The sequence below is a fragment of the Gallus gallus genome, chromosome 3 (assembly GCF_016699485.2).
Source record: "Gallus gallus isolate bGalGal1 chromosome 3, bGalGal1.mat.broiler.GRCg7b, whole genome shotgun sequence".
Classification (NCBI taxonomy): Eukaryota; Metazoa; Chordata; class Aves; order Galliformes; family Phasianidae; genus Gallus; species Gallus gallus.
The window spans coordinates 68,174,817-68,190,640 of NC_052534.1; the positions used below are offsets into that span (position 1 = coordinate 68,174,817).

General features: G+C 40.0%; 1 long non-coding RNA gene across 1 annotated transcript in view; it reads left to right on the top strand.

Annotated features, from left to right (window-relative positions):
* LOC101751005 overlaps nucleotides 1-11,541 on the top strand; it is a 29,581-nt gene extending 18,040 nt beyond the window's left edge. Inside the window, exons 2-4 of the long non-coding RNA XR_211972.5 lie at nucleotides 4,407-4,502; nucleotides 6,402-6,542; nucleotides 10,574-11,541. This is a non-coding gene — a long non-coding RNA (uncharacterized LOC101751005). The remainder of the gene's footprint in view (nucleotides 1-4,406; nucleotides 4,503-6,401; nucleotides 6,543-10,573) is intronic.
* The last annotated feature ends 4,283 nt before the right edge of the window (nucleotides 11,542-15,824 follow it).

The following is a 15,824-nucleotide window of genomic DNA, read 5'->3' on the forward strand; positions in this document are numbered from 1 at the left end:
CACTAGCCTGGCCCCCAGGCAGGATTTTTACTGTGGCTAACAAAAAGCCCATTTCCTCCCTCATACAAGAGATTGTCAACTTTCTTATGCCACAGACGACATCTATGTGTGGCTCTTCCTCTACCCTGTTTTATACCACTCTGGTGTTATCCTTCTTCCTTCTTCTTTCCTCAGCTTCCTAGTCAAACCGGTCCCCTCAGTTCTCCTTAAACAATACTCTCCAGTGCTTCTCTTGAGTGTACAGAAGGAATGAGATCTTTGTCAGCCTTCACCCTGACCTTGGTCTGTTACCCATCTTTTTCCAACTGTGCATTTCTCCAACAAAGATAACAAAATTGTCAAGAAGTTAATTGAGTTTCTTTTCTTAGTCAGAGAAAGAGTAGAAATTCAACTTGAAGCTATCTTCAGGCCACTTGCATTAATAATATATTTCTTGATACATCTAAAGATATTAGCGCTTTCTGATATGAACTAATGGGAAGCAGAAATTCTATTCATTTATTTTTCAGTATTCATGCAGTTGCAGAGTTTATAGCATTACACTTAGATGTGTTTTCTGCTATAGGCTTTCTCTTTCTTAATTTGGGATGTCTTTTATAAGGAGAAGCAAGTGCAACCGCTTCTTCAGAGGTACTATTCACTTTGTTTCTGCTCTGGGAAGAAACAGAAAAATGATTTCTTGGTGGTAACTTTCTGCACAAAACCACGTCAGTAGGTCTATTTGTCTAAGGGAGATGAGTAGGAATTAACCTCAGCTTAGCAGGGGAAATGAAAGTACAGTATATACAAAAAAAAGATACCACTGGCTTTCTGCTCAGACACTAATGCTAATTTTAGTAAGATCAAATGCATTAGTTTTGCAACCTATGTCCTACCACAGAGATGCACATCTACGTAAAGTGTGACAAAAATCTTGCTTAAATCATTAAGCAGCCATATTGCAACAGAATGGGAATGCTGAGAGTCAGACTGTATGCGGGCAGGCAGACTGGAAAAAGGAGGGCAAGGTACAGAAACCACTAGAAATGCAGATACATTAAACATGCAAGCAAATTTTCATGGTATATTGCTCATACTGTAGTTATTCAGTTGTGAAGTTAGTTAAGAAATGAATGTAATGCTCCATCTAATTGCAAGCAGCTGCCTATCAGGCAGCTTGACCAAATGTTTTTAATTCCACCCTATGATGATGGAGGAAATGGGCAACTTTGGTCTGTACTGTGTGTGAACTTTCTGAACACTTCTTTGCAAAGTCACAAAGTGCGATGCAGAGCTGAGAAAAATCTTTTGAATTGACTGCAGGCTTTAGTGATGCAATCTCTTCCTACTTTTACCAGAATGTGTTTGGAAAGCATGGACCTGCATAGGAGATCAAATTCCAATTTTGTCAGCTTCACAAAATTTTTTCATATGAGGCTAGAGACTGCCAGCGGTGAAAGTGGTTTGAGCAAAAATTGGATCAGCTCAATTAAAATGGGATTCCAGGCTGAACTGGGAGAGGGAAGTTTGGAGGGTAGGCAAAGGGAAAGCTCTTGGGAGCACTTGAAATAGTTGACACAGAAAATATTGCAATCTGGTGCATTTTAGAAGTGGTTTCCTGTAAATGTAAAGTCTGTTGTGAATTAAAAAAATAGAGAGTTTTCGGGAAGTTTTCTTTTTCTTTTTCTTTTCTTTTTCTTTTTTGAAACCTACGTATGCTAACTATCTAAATCTTTAGCATTGTAATTCTTTCCTACTACTCTGATTAGTTTTGCAAAACAGGTGTAGCCACCAAAAGTTTTTTACATGCAGTGTTTCAGTATGTCTTGATCTGAAGGATGAATGATTGAGTAGTGGGAAGAATCAAGTATATTGAAGATGAGATGAAATACCTTCACTGTAAATTTTCTAGTGGTGTTTTATCCCATATTCATTATTCTGTAATACGACAGTTGACTTCTGAGACAAAAGAAATACAACAGGTATTGTATTTCTGGACCTAAGCAAACCAGTTTGGCAGCACAGTTAAGACTGGAGAGATGAGGATACATACAAGAGCTGTATTGTGGCAAACGAAAAGGGAAGGCAGCCATACCTGGTGCTGTAAATAAAATTGGATGTCCACAGACAAGTACGGCTCCTCGAGGATTTGGTGGTGAGGGTTGATCTCATGTCACACTCTCCCTAGAGACTTGTGGGGGCATTTTTAGTACCAAAGAGAACTGAAATGACACAGCAATACTAGAATAATTGGGATGACCCTGAGAGTTGGTGTAATAGGAATAGAAATTTAATAATATCATGTACAGATATTATTAAACCATGCTGTTTAGAATTAATGCCAAGATTTTCTCAGTGTACTGAAAACGACCTCTAGGAAATGTGTAAGGAGGAAAAATGCAGTCACAGTAATGTCTTGGTAATGTTACTGCTGGTAACCAGCATGACACAGCCTTAAAGACAACACCTAGCAGAGATGGAGAAGTATCATCATTCTACTACAAGATTTAGCCAGACTTGTTCAGATTACTATGTACTATTTCAGTCAGCCAGAATCAGGAAGGGGAAATTCAAAGGTGAACAGGTACAGAGGAGTTGCAGAGAGAATCAGGGGAGAGGAAGACTGCCTTCCAGAAGGAGGCTGGAGAAGCATCACTCTGTTAGACTAACAAAATGAAGGTCAAAAACTATTCTCTTAAAATAAATCAGAGAAAAAAGAGTGGTGAGAGAAAAGAACCATATATTCAAAAGTCTAATGTTGGCGGAAGAACAAACAGATATAAACTAAACCTAATATTAGACAGGAGGCGAGAAGAAAAATTATTGACCATCAGAGAAGGGAAGCTGTGGAAATCCTTTGCGTGGGAGAAGCAGCAAAAACTGAGTAATTTTTCAGCTGAATCTCAATTGCTTTATGTCGCCATTATATAACATTGCCGGTAATGCCTGGAGTTGATGAACTCAGTGACTCAGGAAGTTCATGACGGTTCCTAATTAGCCTACTATTTTAGTTTCAGACTGTTGTAATCTCCAAACCTGAATGTATCAAGTGAAGCATATGCTAAAATTGGGCCTATTTATGCTCGTGGGAGCTCTGTCTGAGCTGTGTCTCATGACAGCTCTCAAAATAGACAGTCTGCTAGAATTTTTCTGTGGGATACAATACTTCACTACCCACTTTTATCCACTAATATGATGTGTACAGACCAAAGCAACTGCACGTTTACATGGCAAATGTATCTTTTATTCAGCAGCCTTATGTTACATGTGTTGGATGAAGGAGGGGAAAGCTGCGAGTCTGATAATTTAACACCTTGCAAAAGAAAAATGTCTGTAGCAATTACTTTCAGTCTTCTCCAGTCTTCTTACGTTGTTGCCACTATCATTTAATCTCTCTTTGCACTCGTGGTTCTCTTGACAGATGCCACTGATTTCATCTCTCCTCCTACTAAGCTCAGCATATTTCCTGAAGTAGATTAAAATGAGAAGCCCATTTCCTAGACTCATCAAGTATTACATCTGCACCTGAAGTCCCAAAAGTTTTAAGTGTTATCATTATGCATCAAAGAAAGGCCCTGACAATCACCACCAACTAATAAGAATTTGTATGGACATCTTGGCTACACCTGGCTACACCTTTTGAAGTATATAACTCACATACATCTGAAAATTCAAGTTTGCACTTCCACTATTGTAGCATAGCTGGTAAAAGACATTAGCTGGTAGATGTATAGAAAATGAGCAGATAGATAACAGCTTTGTTAAGGTCTGAGACCTCCCATAGACCTTTCCATTCCACTGTTGCCAACATTTTAGATCTCAGACAGATTAGTAAGTCTGAATCTAATGAGAAGAAAAAAACAGTGAATAGCATTATGCTCATTGTCAAATTCAGTAGAGAATATAGCAGTGCTACAGTTAACTAAGTTAACTAGTTACAGTTAACTAACTCATGAGAGCACATAGCAATTATTTTTGAATTTAGGCATATATCAGTGCCTGAGTAGCTGCACTGATTTTTCACAGACCTGAGAAATATCTGTAGTTTCAACCGGTGCTTTTATTTGGATCTAAGCAATATGAATAGCTCAGAAGCTTTGATGCTCCCTAATTTGCAAGTGTATTCAGTAGTTTTGATTTTAAGTCACTATCTCAAGTAAAAAGGCAACTAAATAAATATTGGGAAAAAGCAAGAATCACAGTCAGTAAGAAACTGTAAAATAAAAGATCTAAAAAGATCTAAAAATCCTGTCCCAGTTCATCTCTGTGCCAAATAAATATTTTATATCTTTGCTCATCACAACTTTTGTCGGTATATCTATACGACTGAGATTTTAGGACACTTCCGTGGTCCTCGTTACCTCAAAGATGATTCTGAATCCTTCCCATGCGTGACTCTCTTAAATACTTTCTGATTCTTCCTACAGCACCAAATTCAAGCAGTTGTTGTATCTTCCTTCATCTGTCTCCTCGTGTCACCATGTCTACAGTACAATCTGCAGCAACAGACCACAGTCCATCAGGTGAATAATTGTGAATACTCTCCTACTTCCCTACTTTTACTGCTTTTTCTCTATTAAATGCAAACTAGAGTAATTCTATTTAAGAAATTGCACCACTTTATTCTATTTCTTTGTTTGGACAAGATAGTTAAGCCTTTATATGTTCAGTGTTACTTTAAAAAAAAAAAGGTTATGATTATGATTGTCTGGAAATCCAAGTAAAAGGAATTATCTTTCTATATTTACTGTCTACAAATATGCTGATTTCTCAGTTTGTCCTTTTGTTTTCCCTGAATGTTACTACAGAGATTATTGCTGCTATTAAAATCTGCTGAGTTTTTTTGTCTTCTCAGACTGTAATGCTTGGTCGATGAAACACATGCTTTTCTGGCAGTGTGGTCTTTAATCCTTCTGGTTTGATAAAAAGGATTGGTCTTAGTGTTTCAACAATTTATTGTCTGGAGAAGCAAATGTCAACTTCTGATGTCAACTTAAGGTTGTCATCACAGCCTCTGAAACAAACATGTGTGACTACTCATTCAAGTTTTTGTGTAATACCCACCAGAAGGCCCCATGGTAGGAAGAACCCTTCTTGACTAAGTGTTAGATCATGTTCTTGGTCTGAAGCATAGGCGTGCTAAAGAAACAGAATGCTTAAAAGATGTTCTTCAAAGCAGGATGGTAGGCAGGAAGCAAAGAGTTACAAGGCAGAAAGTTATTATTTTCGAAAGAAGTAGTCAAACTAGATGACTCTGATGTCTTTTTTTTTTTTTTTTCATCTAGTTCCTAAATAGTTATTGGAGTACTATGGCTTGTACAAAATTTTCAGTAGTACTATTCATGTTAGTTTCCTTTGGAGGATTTTTTAAGCTCATTGTTTCTACTTTTTCTTGCTTAAAATGGTGTAAAACATAATACAGTGAGTTAATTTTAAGTGTATTTTCTGTCAGTTCCTCTCAGTGGGGAAGGGGTGGGGCATTTTTAAGAGAAAACCATCCTTTATGTTGTTACTGCGCATTGATATTACAGTAGTGGTAATAATTCCCATTCATGCTAGGAACCATTGTTCTAGTCACTTCACAGCCTTTGGGAAATACAGTCCCTGCTCTAGAGAACTAAAAGCAAAAATAGCTCAAATAAGTGAAACAACAAAGAAAGGAACAGAGGAAAGTCTGGCAATAGCAGGAATACTTCTGCCTCTCCTACCTCTGTGCACAGTTTGCAGATACCAAATGAGGTTCTGTTTCCTTAATGGAGAAGAGTCAGATTTGTACACATGAAGCAGAAAACACTTCTGGGGGTATATACATATTGTCAGTGTGAACCTCATCTAAGTCACTTCATCAGGATGAAATTTATTGTCTTATTTTTTTTTTTCCCTTAAAATACTTGAATCACATCAAAAGCGAATGAGTGAGTGAATTAATGTAGCGACAGCATATATGAATAGGGCTGGAAATGTATAGGTTTGGATATTTTGTCTCTTTTCTTCACATCTCACTGTGGTAACATTCTTCCTCTCTTGTGTCAGCACTTTTGGTTTTCACTGTTTGTGAAAGTTCCTCATTTTACAAATGAGTACAGTCTTTTTTTCCCTTGTAAAATAGTGCCTACGATGAGACCACTTTTTCAGGCATGAAGCAATCTGGTTTTGATTTTGAGAACGAAGGATTTTATTATCTGTTTAAAGAACACTCTCTGGTTGCTTACTTTTTCCTGATGCATCAATAATGCTAATAAAAATGAGCTGATAAAGATTTGGCCCATGTCAGAGGAACAAAAAACCCATCTTACATGGATACTTTGTATTCAGAAACACTGCTTTTTTTTTTTCTCACTTTAGAAAAAGCTTGTTTCTTTTCATAACCTTTAAAGAAAAACTATGCTAAAAAATAAATAACTTTTTTTTTTTTCTTTCAGAAGGAGTTACATTCATAAGAGGCACCAAGAGGTAAACAGTATGTGTCTCATCCCTTGACAGAAATCTTCAGATTTGCTTAACTTCATGCATCTGAGAATTTCCAGTTTATCTACAAAATATTTGAGAATGACTCCAGGCTGGTATGTGGTGGGGGCTGAAGTTTATAATATTAATCTTAATCTCCTAGCTTGTGTTCCTTCTTTTATGCACCTGCTATTTCATTACAAGCTCACTTCTGTAAAGAATGCTTCACATGTAGACCAGGTGTAGTGAAATGGGGCCTTGACTGTCAACCATGGCATCGATTTTCTCCTCAGTAATGGGAGTAAAAACAGATATCAGTGAATGGATTTTTTTCCCTCACCATAAGGCCTGTGTGCCTCTTAACAAAACATCTGTGAACTGGATTGTTGATGTGTAGACTAAATGTGTTGATTAAATTTCCAAGATTTTCTCCGGTCAATTAGAAAGCCAGCCGTAACGCGTTTTCCCTCTAAGCCACTTGACATGCTATTGATATTCTTAAGCTACTGATTATGCAGAACCAAACCCTGCTTTTATTTAGACAGTTCTCAGTCATTCATGTAACTCTTCTAAAGGTCATACATGTGTTGAGCTTTCTTCCATTAGTTGAAAATGATCATCAGCTTCATCTAAACCACAGCAATGATTTTCTTCTTGACAAGTATTTGGCTTTATTGCAATCTGAAAATCTCTGCCTGTTTTGCAGGCAGTAAGAGGAAGTCCCTTCCCATGACAGATTTTGTTTTGTGGCTTTAACCTGCTTAGGTGCCAGGTCTCTGCACCTCCTTGGTCTCACTCTGTAGGCAGAAGCTCTCACTGACGTGTGGTCGTCCAAGGCACTCATGATGAAGGAAAGACAACTGAGTAACAGTCTACAAGGTATTATGAGAGTGAGAGACCAAAAACCCATTTGAAATAACTATGGAGATTCTAACCCTAGTAGCTTCAACACACTCTTTCAAAATGTTGTGCTCCTCGGTGGCTGATTGTGCTGCTCCTTGGTCCAAAGGTGGCCACCAGGTAGGTCTGAGCATTGGCTGACAGGTTGGCAAAAATGACTGGCCTTCAGCAGCTCAGCCAGTCTGCAAACCAGGTCCAAGATTTCTGGAGGAAAAGTGATGTGGCAGTGCACCATGATCCCTTCTGCTCCAATTGGCAGTTTGTAAACAGCTACAATGTAGAGACGACTAATTATTTTAACACCAATGGGTCAGAAGCTGCTTGAGACCACTGGATGGGCACTGGAGCTCCTAAACATTTTGTAGCTTCTCTTCAGACAGGATGAATTGAACCCACTGTACGGGGAAAGAGCATCATTTCCAGAGAGTAAATGAGACGTCTGAATCATAGGCAACTGCTCGGCTTGTCTTGTGGACTGCCAGTGTCCCAGTGCACATAACTGGGAAAGATCCAGAAGGAATCAATTTCCACAATCCAGTGGTTGACATGAAGTGGAAAACATTCAAGGAGGGTAGAAAACAAATAAACAAACAAATGAAAGAATCAAGAGAAACTCTTCTTGTTTCTTATTGCCCAACAGTTTACTATGGTTATTGTTCAATTTTGGCCACAGACTTGTGACCTCTCTTATTTTATTTAGCACTTCTTTCAATTCCCTTTTTTAAAACAAAGCAAAACAAAACAACTTAAAGTGTTGCTAAAGCCATGTCAAACTTATTTACTGCTGTTTGAGTCTCTTGCATGGGCTGATGTTAGTATCAGTAACAGAGATGTGTGGGACACCTGCTCACGCACACACAGTGTCAGACCTCTGGTGTTGTGCCTCAATCTGATTTTACTGTACTAACTGAAGAGTGAGGGTCTGAGTTAAAGGAATAATTAAGTTTGGCAGTTATCTGCAAAAACAGGCAGGCTTCCAGTCTCACAATACCAGTGCTTGAGGTTTTGAAGTGTTGCTAGTGTGAGGTGAAATAGTCTAGATATATATCTAGATGTTATAGGTATTCTAGTACACTTTTATACATATTCATAACTGAAACAAATGCTTACACCTGTACACTTGTATACATAAACCTATGTGACACGTATGCATGTAGATATTACAAGGAGCTGCAATCAACTTGAATATCTGGGCAAATATTCCCAGAACTTATTTAAATGGGTATAAGACAAAGCCCTCTCCTTTTCTTACTTAATGCTGTCTCACTGCTTGGGAGAGCAGCCCTAGAATGGATGAAGCCCAGAGAAAGTGCATTCCTTTCAGAGTGTAATGCCTACTCTTGCAGGGGTACTGTTTGCTGTCCTAAGTGCTCTGGTGAGCTAACAGAGGCTCTGTTATTCAGCAGAGGTTCTGTTTTCTCTGTTGTGAACAACCTGCCCACTCTGCAGAGGACCCATGTCCTGGAGTGCTCCAGGCCAGGGGATGCTGAGCTATCTTTCCCAAGGCAACCCCACATCAGACATATGCTTTCTCCCATAAAATGTGAGAAAAGCCCCAGTGGGGTAAAAATGACTTTTGCTGTCAAAGGAGAGAAGAAACCAGTGGAGATGTAGCTTTGTTCAGAGCAGAGATGCCTGTGGACAAAACCCTCCCGGTTCATATTTCCTGGTCTCTGGGAGGATTAACAGCCTGTAGGCGGGGGCTCTGTGCCTGCGGCTGGGCTTGCCCACACTGCGTAGCTCTGTGTGGGGCTTCAGGCCTGCATCTGTGCCCCACTGGAGCCCTGTGGATGCTGGCATTTGCAGGGTTATGTGGCTTCTGGGTGGAGTTTTTCTGGATGACATCTTTGGAAGTGAGTGCCTCAAGTCATCTAAATCTTGCCTTAAATCCCAGAGCCCCCCCCCCACCTTTTTTTTTGTTCCTGACTCAATGTGTCTCAGAAGACTTCTGGTAACAACTTGCTTTTGGCTAGAGATACCATGAGAAAATAACTCCCCCAGTGCTATTTTTTTCTGGCTCTCTGTGTATGAATCCTGGACAGAATTAGATGCACCTCCCCTCTGCCAAACTTAGAACTTATTCCCAGTTGGGTGACTTTTCCTTTTACCTGGCGTGCTGCCGACACCTTTTGCCTTCTGATGGCTTTGCTCACTATCTGGACCCTGTGCAGTATGTCCCTGGCAGAGCCCCATCAGGACAGGCTTGGATTTTACCTCTTGCATTGGCACTCATTCCGGTGGCTGATGGCCCATGGTGACAGGGTCCTCTGTCACAGCAGCCAGAAGCAATCCGGGAAAGAGCCGTCCCAGGTGCCAAAATGTATTGCTACAGCACTGCCAGTGAATGTGGGGATAAAGTCACAGCATTCACAGGAGTGCTTGCAGCTATTGCTGGTGGCATTAGGGTCTGATCTCAATTACAATGAAGCAACTAGGCTAGATTTGAATCTGGATGATATTGACTACGTTTAAGTTCCCTGTAAAAGTTTGCTTCTGCCACACTACTCCAGTGAATCAAGTTGTGTCGTACATAAAGGAAAAATATTGTCCTGCTTGCTTCTTCAGCATCTTTCTATTTGTTTGCTTATCATTGGTTCTATGCATATTTTTTTCACCAGTTAAAAATAAAACAGGCTTTTAAATTGATTTAATTAAAAGGATACAATCATCTGTGAAGACTCATAAATTGAATCAAACCCACTTTACAAAGAACAGAGCATCGGCATTGCTAAATTCATCTAATATGGCCATATGTAAGATTGCTTATTGATCTTACTGCTAATTGTGCCACAAGTTTACAATTCTGTATGAATTTTCTGGCGTTTCTGGCTGAAAGTTTCCTAGGTGTGTATCTCCTGTAGGTGCTATGGGAACTAATACCTAGCTTCTGTTAAGAAGGACGTCAAGGAAAAATGACCAAAAATTTCATTTTGATGCACTTTTTTCCTTTGCTTATAGGAAAGACTAGTTCTTCTATGCATCCTTATTGGAATTCGAAATTTCTTAGGAGTATGGTTTTTCCATTTCCCATGGAAAAAAAAAAAAAAGGAATTTTGCATACATGCCACAGCTGTTTGTTAGAGTCTGGCAACAGCATTTTCTAAGAATTCTGATCATACGTGGCCTCATTTACCCTTTCATAACTCCTCCTGTGATCAGACTCAGTTAAAGTTATCATACATCTGGGTTTTCCTGAACATGTCCTCTTTTTTATTCTTTTTTTTTTTTTTTTTTTTTTTTTTTTCAGTCCCTGTGCACTGTCAATGCAGATTTTGAGACGTTCGTACACACACAGTGCCCATATGGGCTGTGCATGTGCTGAAATCCTTGATTTACCGCATGAAGTGATTGTCCGTGGTGTGAGGAGAAGAGTCGCGGTACTTGCCCAATGGATGCTGTTAAATACAAGGGCAAACTGGTCTGCCTGGGAAATCCTGAGCAAAATATAGAGCTTTGGGGACTTCTGATTTGCACGGAGTTAGCAAGTGAAGTAGCCCATTTCTCACAACACAACTTTTTATTATGATTAAGCACAAAGTATTAACACAATTTATGTATTTATTGTGAACATAAGCACGTATTATGTCTTTGTTTCTGGGTTACTGATGAAAATTACTGTTCCTGAATAGTGTGGTTGAAAGATGAATGGTGTTCACAGCGTGTCTGTTGAGTATTTAAGATAATCATGGTAATGGTTTTAGTCTAACACTAGCACAAATTAAAGCATTACCATGATAAATGAATAGTTGCTGAATAAAGTGTGACTTCCTCCCAGTAAGTCTGCTGTTTGTTCATAGTAGAAAAGCTCTAAGTAAAGAAAATATATTAAGTCTGAGAGAAGACGGATGAAAGCATTATCTTAGATCTCAAACCAGGACTTTCATACCTAGGATGGCCTAAAAACTGAACAAAACAAAGCAAATGAAAACCTAAAGCAACAAAAGAAAGCTATTTGATACCAATCACCCTGAACAGCAACATCTGAAATTATTACCGTATGTGTCATTTTACTCGGTGTTGGTTTGTTATCTCTGTGAGCACTAGCATGTCTAAAGACTTTATCTTCTGTGAAAATTTGTGGCCTGCACTACACAGTGTGTTAGTTACCAAGACAGCAAGTCTCAGACTTATACATTTGTCGTCTTATTTGTGGCTGTGATTTCCAATGTGTTGTGTCCAACTACTGCATGGTCATTAAAAACAAAGAAGGCATTGAATGTGTGTATCATGCGTTCCTCCAAGGCTAATGACTCTATCCTGGGAGACATGTCATCATGATGAGCGACCTTGCTGTCTGCCGGAGCACTGTCCTGGTGCCAGAAACCAGCGAGGGCAGGGATCTGCATGGGATACTGGGCACATTCGCATAGTGCTGGAGGGTTAACACTGACACTCAACATGAGCCAGTTTGGGTCCTAGACCACTCTGCCCTTGCAGGCCAAGCCATGAAACTGGGAAATATAATCAGCTTTGCCAAGCACAAAGCAGGTCCAGTTCCCATGAATAACCACCATCCCAGAGCATGGCATGAGACAGGGTTTTCTGTCTGTCCACCCCAGTGTACCATGATGGCTGCCCTCTGGGTGGGTCTGTGGCAGGAGCAGTGTACCTCCATCAGACAATCCATCCTCAGGATCACCATGCTGCATCATGGCTGCTTCTGCCCTGTCTTTTAGGAGAATTTTGAGGGTAAGGGACTTTAATTTTGTATGTGCTTTCACAGTTTTCTTTCAAAGAACATAGGTGTGGTCCTAATCTCCAAGATATATTGAGATCAAATCCTCTAAACTCTGTACAGCCTTCTCCAGGCTGAACAGCCTCAGCTCTCAGTCTGTCCTCATAGGAAAGGTTTTCTGTCCCTTGGATCATTTTTGTGGCACTCTTCTCGGTCCACTCCAACAGGTCCACATCTCTCTTGTACTGAGTATTCCACATCTGGACACAGTACTCTGGGTGAGGTCTCATCAACACAGATGTTAAAGAGCACTGGTCCTAGTACTGACCCTTGAGGGACACCACTTGTCACTGATCTCCATCTGGACATTGAGCCATTGAACACAGCTCTCCGGGTATGATCTCACCGCCAGTTCTTTGTCCATTGAACAATCCACCCATCAAATCCATATATTTTCAGTATGGAGAGAAGGTGGTTATGGAGGACTGTGTTAAAAGCCTCACTGAAGTCCCAAAAGATGACATCAGTGGTTCTTCCCTTGTCCAAGTGATGCAGTTACACCATCATAAAAAATGACAAGGTTGGTCAGGTAGGACCCACCCTTCGCGAAGCCATGCTGGTTATCCTATATCACCTTCCTCTCTTCCATATGCCTTAGCATAGCTTCCAGATTTGCTCCATGATCTTCCCTGGCACAGAGATGAGGCTCACAGGTCAGTAGTGAGCCTGGGTCATTCTTTCTACCCTTCTTAAATATTGGTGCTACTCTGACTTTTTTCCAGTCACCAGGGACTTTACCTGACCAGCACGACTTTTCACATACTGTTGAATGGCTTGAAGACTATGTCAGCCAGTTCCCTCAGGACTCTGGAATGCAATAAGAATACGTAGAATTGCATGATATGTCGGAGTGCTGATATGCCATGAAAAATCAGTGCGTCATGAAAAAGATACAAGTATAAATCTGTTTATAAAGAGTACAAATGAAATCTACTGGAAATATTTTTGGGGAGAGAACTATTTCTGTTTTAAACTACATTCATGAATAATTTTTCCTTGCATCTGTAGAATATCAGAAGAATATCAGGTTGACTCTATCAGTCTTTTCCAACAAAACTTGTATTGCAAGAAAGTTTTCCAACCTGTTCTCACGTCAAGTGAGTGGAAATGAAAGCAGACTTGGGCCCTGTATCTATATGGTTCACATTAGGGACGGGCTCGAACCAAGCCCACTAGATCAGAACATTCCCAGACTTTGAGGAAGTTTGGCGCTGATTTCAGTTTTAAAATTCAGTACTGGCTCTTTTCAACAAGGAACTAAATCATCTGAGCACTGCTTTGGGAAATTTGGATTCAGATCAGAACTTTGCAGCTGCAGCCCTAATTGAAATATAGAGCTCCTAAAACCTGGCCAAGGGGAGCCAGGAGAGCATAAAGGTCCCCCAGTGCTTTGCCATGCAGGGAACCCAAGTCAAGAGAATATTCATGGCTGAGATCTGGGAGTAAGAGACACATGGGGGGCACACACAGTGTGGGATATCAGTACTCACCAGAGGGCTATGCATTCCAAATCAGTCAACACCTGGGTAATTGTACCATAATTTGTGGTCTTGGTGTGAAATTGGATGATCTTTCACTTTCAAACAGTTTGGTTGAAGAGCAAATCCCTCCTAATATTTTCAATCAACCTATTTTTCACTGTTTCATGGTTCCAGCCATTGCTGTGTAATTGAGGGCTGCAGTAGTGATAGAGCTGTTGATCAGATTTGCTAGCAAAACTGTTAGCAGAAGCTTCTGATCCCACCTTGGGAATCTGGGAGATCTGCTGCTGATGTCAGTGATAGGGGAAACAGACATGAAATCCAATGCTTTTATACACACAGAAAAGTTCAATTTTTACTACTTTCTTCTTTGAAGTCAGTCAAAATACTTAAAAAATTCTCCCAGACTGCCTGTGTGACCACATCAAGGCCACTGAAACATTAAGCCTCTGTAACTGGGATGGCAGGTACTTAAAGGAAGGGAATAAAAACACTTCCTAGACATAGATGGACATTTTTTTTTTTTTTTTTGCTCCTGCAATATGGCAGAGCCGCAGCCATGTAGGGAGACCCTGCAACGATAGAGACATGAGGAGCAGCGCAGTGATTTCCTCCAGCCTCAGAGTCTGGGCAAGAGATGGTGAGAGATGTACTTTTGGAGACAGGAGCAGGTGCAAACAGCAGAAGATAAAGTCAAAGCCTAGGGACATCCTGCCTTTCACCAACTGGCTGCTTGGCCTGCCCTCCCCTTCTGAACCTCTTCCTTTCAGCTTCTCTGTGCACTCCTTGTTTTCTCCTCTGTCTTCTCTTTTCCAATCCTGACTTATTTTCTCTCCCTTTCATGATCCCTTATCCTTGTGGAATTAACTCAGACTTTTCTGCCTTGCAGGGGCTGCTCTTTAAGTACCAACCTTGGCTGCCATCTTCCACTCCTAATCCTGTTTTTCTGAAGTAAATGTAGAATGGAGAAGGCACTTTAAAGTGACAGCTCCCAAATTTATCAAGTTAAGTTTGAAGATATCACCACTTCATCTTTTTGTTCCTTAGATAATTTCCATTGATTATGCTGTATCCTGGGTCCATTTTCGGGATGACTCACTTAACAGATGCTCACTAGACTTTTCCTTCATTCCATCCATGATAAGAAGGGAGCAAAATGTCTCCCGAGATTGGACCTGATCACCACAATCCAAGTTATTCTTCAGTAAATTCAGCAACAGCTTTTTATAATTTTGTAGACAATTTCAGTTTGTCACAATGCTTCATAAGTCTTGAATCATGAGAAACAAATGTCTTACCTTTCTATAAATACCATCATCCTCCTTCATCCCATACGTTCCTGGAAACATGAGTATGACCCAAGAACATAACACCCTTAGGAACGGGGGCAATACATTCTGCATTTCCTGATTTTCTGAAAACCTGATACTATTTTTGCACAGTTCTTCACACTCTGTTTCTGTTTTAGCTGTCCTAGATTCAACTTTCAGTAGAATTATTATATTCCTCTTTCTCTTTGTACAGCATCTAGAAGAATGGGGAGGCCATTTCCAGCTAATTAATATTTCCTATTCTCAATTATATTTCTTACTTTTAACAATGATACTACTGAAATGTCTTACCATAATTCAGTTTTAAATGTTGACTGAGCCAACAGTCACTTAAATAGGTAAAACACTGCAGTGTCATTTGTCAAAAAGAAGAATTTTTTGGCCACTTCCAATTTCAGACAGCTTCTTATTCTTCATGTCAAACAGTTGCTTTACTTGATCCTATAGACTTCCAATATAATCGCAATGCATTGACCTTTATGAGTGCCTAGAGCTTTATGTTGAAATTGATTGGCAGCTAGCAAACCAGTATCGGGGATATTTTCAGCATCTTTGAGGCTGGTTAAGAGGAAGCCTATTTCCCCAAATAATAAGACTCCATGTGCTGTCACTCATCAAGCTCCAAGCACTTAATCAGATACCAAGCAAAGTTTTCAATAAGTTCTTCAAAGAGACTATGGTTTGGTTGGTCAATTTTGATTTTTATATAATCTCCTGTGGAACTTTGGCATTTCCCTAAGCATGTGGAGGTGATAACTGCTGTTAGTGCCTTCACAGAAAACTACACTGATGCATGGCTTTGTGGAAGAACTCCTGGCAGCCATGATGAACACTTCCCATGGACCATAAAGTGCTTCTTGCTTAAGTCTGTGCTGCATCCACAAGAACTCAATGGATTGGGAGTGTTTTTTTGTTCTGCAACTTTTAAATGTCCATTGAAATAGAATACGT